The sequence below is a fragment of the Oryza brachyantha genome, chromosome 12 (genome assembly GCF_000231095.2).
Source record: "Oryza brachyantha chromosome 12, ObraRS2, whole genome shotgun sequence".
NCBI lineage: Eukaryota > Viridiplantae > Streptophyta > Magnoliopsida > Poales > Poaceae > Oryza > Oryza brachyantha.
The window spans coordinates 6983770-6989769 of NC_023174.2; positions in this window are offsets into that span (position 1 = coordinate 6983770).

Below are 6000 nucleotides of genomic sequence, written 5' to 3' on the forward strand. Positions count from 1 at the left end.
TTTTAATTATTATAATAATCATTGGAATGATTAGAATCATGGGAAATCAATATTGGAATGTTTATATTGTGATATAAAATTTAAATTCTATATATTTTGGAATAGATGGAGTACGTTTTAAAAGATGTTGAAATACTGCAGAATGCAAATGTTTTTTAATTGGGAGCTCTGATTTTATGGCTCACCGCTGGCTGATTTTGTGATTGCATTTGAGCACTAAAATAAGCTCCCTCCGTTTCAGATAATTATTTATTAGAGATATTATCCGAATTATTATCTGTAATGTATTTGGATTATACTACTAATTTTCTACTAGTTTTCTACTAGGTTTCTTCTAACCGTTTAGTAGTAGGATTAGTTTCCTAATAGGATTCTTCGGGCTTTTCTTATTAGAACTCCTTGATTTCCCCTTATATATATCCCTTGTAAGCTGCACGGGAAGGGTGCGATGGCCCGGTGTATTCCCCTGCTATTGTAATAATCACCTCATGGTGGATATTACCGGTTGGCGCCCGTGGTTTTTCCCGCAAGGGTTTTCCACGTTAAATCTGCTTCTCAGTTATGCGTCTATTTCCCTAACATTATTGCTCTAATCAAACAAGGAGATGTGATAGATTACATAATTACACTCATTAATCACATCCTAATCATTTTCAAAAGCAGTTTTACTCTCGTTAACACCGATTAACATATGTATATGGATGCATGGATGAAGAGTAAGGTTGCATTTAAAAAAATATTTTGAAATATGAGAAATACACACATTTTGATAAAGTATTTGAACAAGTAAACTAAAGCAGAGGGAGTTTATTTTAAATATTTAGATGTATATCAAATCCGTATGGGAGAATTTATCTCCCAAGCATTTGGATATTAATTCTCACGAGAAAAATGCCAAACTAAATTCTCTGACGGATGTGTGCCAATCAAAGTACCTTGAAATTAAGTTGCTTCAGTGACGTACTGCTTCTGCCTCCGGTTACGTATACATTGTATGTGTACCAGTTCAAAAAATTACGTGTCATTCATATCTAGATGCAGATTATGTACCAACAAGATCGATCCCTATTCGAATTGATTTCCTCCATATCTTCATGAGTTTGTACTGATATATAATATACAACACTCACCTTTAATGAAAGCGACAATTTAAATTGATATAATGTATGTCTTGTAAGGTCTCTGGATCTCCTTTTTTTCAAACTCCACTCAATTGGTTCTTTGTCCCCAACCTGGTATTTATCCCACCTTTGTATTAATTCCTGCTCTTAGTGCCCCTTTGATTTGTAGAAAAATGTGGGAAATATGTAGAATTTGAATTTGAATTTGAATTTTTTTTATTTAGACCTTTGAAACAAAGAGTTGAGACTTCCAACAGTTATATGAAAGTCCTGTGGAATGGCTCAAGTCAAAAGCGATTTTTGAGGAAAGTAACATGAGGTCTAACCTTATATAAACTTTTCTTTTGAGTATATCTCTTTTCTCTAATTATTGTGTTTTTTGTCTATAGAAAGTGTTGTTTAAATATGCATTTCTATTAAAATCTCACGTTTATACTACCCTTGTGTTTTTTCTCAATTCTACATTTCACAAGGAGCATTAACCATTTGCTGGTTGGGGTTGGAGTATTTTGTTTGATTATTTGTACTTTCAACAACTTTTTATGTTGTTGGATTATCTCTACTTTCAACAACTTATATATTGTTGATTATCTCTACTTTCAACAACTTTTATCTTTTTTTTACTCAAGAACAAATAATATCTATTTCTGTTGCTAACTCAATCATAAGAAGTCGAAAAACAGGTATAATTTATCTATTAAAATAAGACCATCGTAAATTAACTCCCATTTAAACTTTCATTCCCCCGGTCAAAAACTATGCATATAGAAAAATGGATTCCAATTCTTGATCGACGTCACCTTCTATCTCAAATTTAATATAAAATTTGCGAGAAATTTTGTCAACATAGAAAATAGAGCGTCCACTATCACTCGACATACAGCACCATTCCTGCAAAATGGAATACAGCACCATGCAGTCTTGGTTTTATATATTCTAAAACTTGCAAAATAACCTCAGAAAAGGGTAATTGTTTGGCTCGTTTAGGGAAATGACGAATGACATATTTGTAGATGAACATATTTTTATATATGTGTTCAATATAAAAAATAAATTACGACAAAATCTCCAAAATCTACTCTAAATTTAAAGTTTAAAACTTAAATTTTAGCTAATAAATATAAACAGAAGTGAAAAGAGACGTCGCTTAAAAAGATTGCCCATGACTGATCATGCCACTGCCGATGCTCCCAACGTTGGCAGTTTGCTAAGCCATTTGTATTTCTTTATCCCTAAAAAGAAGTCCATGCATGACGTTTTCTACGGCATTTTGCACCGGATCGACGGAACGAAAAGTGTTCATTTTATATTTCTGACTTTGTTTGATGTCACTCTCATCGGCCGTAAAAACCGGAGCCGTGATGCGCGATCTACGTACGTATATCCAAACATTCTGAATAATCAGAAGCATGGAAATCAGAGTTGAAAAGAACGTGATATTAAAGAATCTTTTGATCGCGACGTATCAATGATTGTGATTAACAAGCAACCGGTGAGATTAAAAAGTAAAACCGATAAAGGAAAAAATTGCAGCAGGCCATATGTCCAGTATGTATACTAGGGAGCTACTAATCCCTCTGGTCAAGAATATAAGGACATGAACGATAATGTGAGCATTGAATATAAGAATATATGGGGATGAATATAGATGTTTAGATTTATACTTGCACATATCTTATATTTTTGGACGAACCAAGAAAGTAAATTGGAAAAAAAAATGTAGGTAGAGGCGGAGCTACAGTACAATCATCGGGGTTAGCTGACTCCGATGACCTCCGACGAAATCCATTAATATATTGTTTAGGCAGCTAAGATGTTACTAAAAATTACGTAAAATTAGTGTATTCTGACACCGGTGACCCCGATAAACTATTTTTTTACCTCCGCCTCTCAATGTAGGACATGGGATGGCAATGTGAGCATTGAATATAAGAATATATGGGTATGACATAGATGTGCAGATTTATACTCGCACGTATCCTTATATTTTTGGACGGACAGAGAAAGTAAATTAGAAAGAAAATGTGAGGAATTTCGGTGCAATATTAAATACTGAATTTGAGATGTATAATTTAGGTAGATTTGCATCCATGGACTTCAAATCAAATGGATGAAAGTGAAAATCTTAAACAAATATTGCATCCATCCAAAAATATAAAAGATTTTTGGTTATATATTTATTATATATTGGGACAGATGTAGTATATAGTTGCATAAGCTATTAGAGTTTTAATTATGTAAAATGTTTACTTCATATTATGATTGGTTCACTTAACCCCTTGAAGTGTACCTTCCAGAGCATGAAGCTAGGTTGTTTATCCTAGTGTGGAATATGGTTTTGCTATGTACATGGTATATAGCTTACGTGACATGAAACCGCTCCTTCTCTCCTGGACATCCTGCTATAGCTACCCCCTACTAATAATTACAAATAATTATATGTTTCCTATAGTTTAAAATACTCCACTCGGTAAAAAAAATCAATATTGGATTCCTGTTACACTTATATAGTTTGGGCTATCAATAAATTTTATAAAACTTATATTGTTTCAGAAGATAAAATGGTTAGTGTACAATTGACTTAAAAATAAGTTAATAATCGCATAGACCTAATTGCACTCCCTCCGTTCCACATTATAAGATTTTCTGGGTTTGTCTAGATTTTTCATTCATGTATATATTTATCTAGATTCATTAGCATACGTATGAACCTAGGTAAGGCCAGAAAATCTTATAATGTGGAACGGAGGTAATAATATTTTGTGGAATTATTCTAATAAAATATTCTGGACAAAGTTGCACCTCAAAAACATTTTAATAAAATCAAATATCACATCCTTGGTGGTTTCTTCGAACATTGAAGCGTTAGTCAGGGTTTCCATGAAATTAAGCATAAGCAAAGCCTCCTTTTAACATTAAAAAATAATTCGTAGGTAAAACTTTGTATGCATTTTCTTGACGATTAAAAGCAAAGACTAGAAAACGAATTACGATGAAAAATACGTGAAATCAACTTATAAGCGTAATCAAGCAATATTTTTTTTGCAAGGATATGATAATTGCAGTTGAAACCATTTGTTAGTCATTTCGGCAATTTAAAATGCTTGCTATATGTCACCGATCTAGTCACAGAGACAGGCGAAAGCAGTTTAATTTGAACACACGTAAATAAAGCCCTCATCTGTTCATAGCAGCTAAGAGGACGTCTTCAGGGAAAAAAATAATGTTCTGAATGGGCTTTATTGGATAGAAGGCCCATTTGTTTTTGACTGCATAAATTGACTATTTTGACAGTTCTGCTTGCCTCATATGGAATTTTGGCATGAGATGCATACCGTGATATCTGACCATTGCTCTCGTTCTTCTAACACAATGGAATAACATACCGATTGTTGTTGTTTATTACAAACTTCAGATTAATTTAATTAAGAAAATGATGCTACAGCGAATATAGGGAATGCAAATCTATATAGGCCGCGTTCGTCCTAGCAGTAAGTTAACTTAATCCCTCGTTTTTCATGCGCACGTTTCCCAAACTGCCAAATAGTGTATTTTTTGTAAAATTTTCTATAGGAAAGTTGTTTTAAAAATCATATTAATCTATTTTATATTTTTTAATAATAAATAATTAATTAATCATGTACTAATCTATTACTACGTTTTTCGTATCGGGTAAGTTAACTTATCACCCCACCCCATCTACGAACGCGGCCATAGGAGTATGATATATATAGGCCGTGTTCGGCCACCCCAGTTAGATATCTAACCCCCCATTTTTCCGTGTGCACCCTCCCCGAACTGTTAAACGGTGTATTTTTTGTAAAAATTTTCTATAGGAAAGTTGTTTTAAAAAATCATATTAAAATATATTTTATATGTTTTTAATAATTAATTAATCATGTACTAATTATTACTACGTTTTCCGCGCTCGATAACTAACCCACCTCCCCCTCCAAACGAATGCAGCCATAGATCTACTCCATCCGTCCTAAAATAAATGAACTTCTATACTTTAAACTTTAACTCAAAATAAATTAACTTCTTACCTATGCTTGGTCCACAAATCAAGAATTCTTATGCCTTTAATACCCTTTATCTATGTCCGATCCTAATAAAGAATTTGTATCCCTTCAATACCCTTTATATATCCCTCACAATATTGCTTCCCTCGGAATGAGCGGTAATTTATTAATCTTCTCTTCTTACTAAGGTTGTGTCTGTTTGTACAACAAAAAATCTCCCCTCATTTTTCATAGGTATGTTTTTGAAACTGCTAAACGATATGTTATCACAAAAGAAAGTTTCTTTTAAAAACCATATTTCCAATTTTCAAGTTTATAATAGCTAATACATTATTTATCATTCACTAGTGAGATACCTTGTTTTGCATGATCATATTTTTATTATTCCCTCGCTCACAAACTCAACCTAAATATGCATTTGGATGCTAGAAATTACTACTTTGTATGGGGACAGAAGGAGTACACAAGAGACAAGTTACTATGCAACAGTTGTGCCAAGTTCAAAAAAGTGCAAAAGTGTCCCTTGTTTGCAAATTCTATTTGATACACACATACTCTCTTGGGTTCCATAATTCTTGACTTTTGAACAATGATACGGTCTTCGGAGCATATCTTTGCCTATAAGTTATATATATAATTTTATGAAAGTACATTCAAAGACTAATATATATATACATCATATTCCAATGCCTTCAAATTGAATATTTTAAAAGTTATTAAGGTTCTAACAGTTTGACTTTAACGCTTAAAACATCAATAATTCTGAACATAGTTAACTTCATCATGTGAAATATGTTTGATGTATTTAAATATTTGATACAAACGTATTTACCTGACTTCATAACCATTTTGATCAA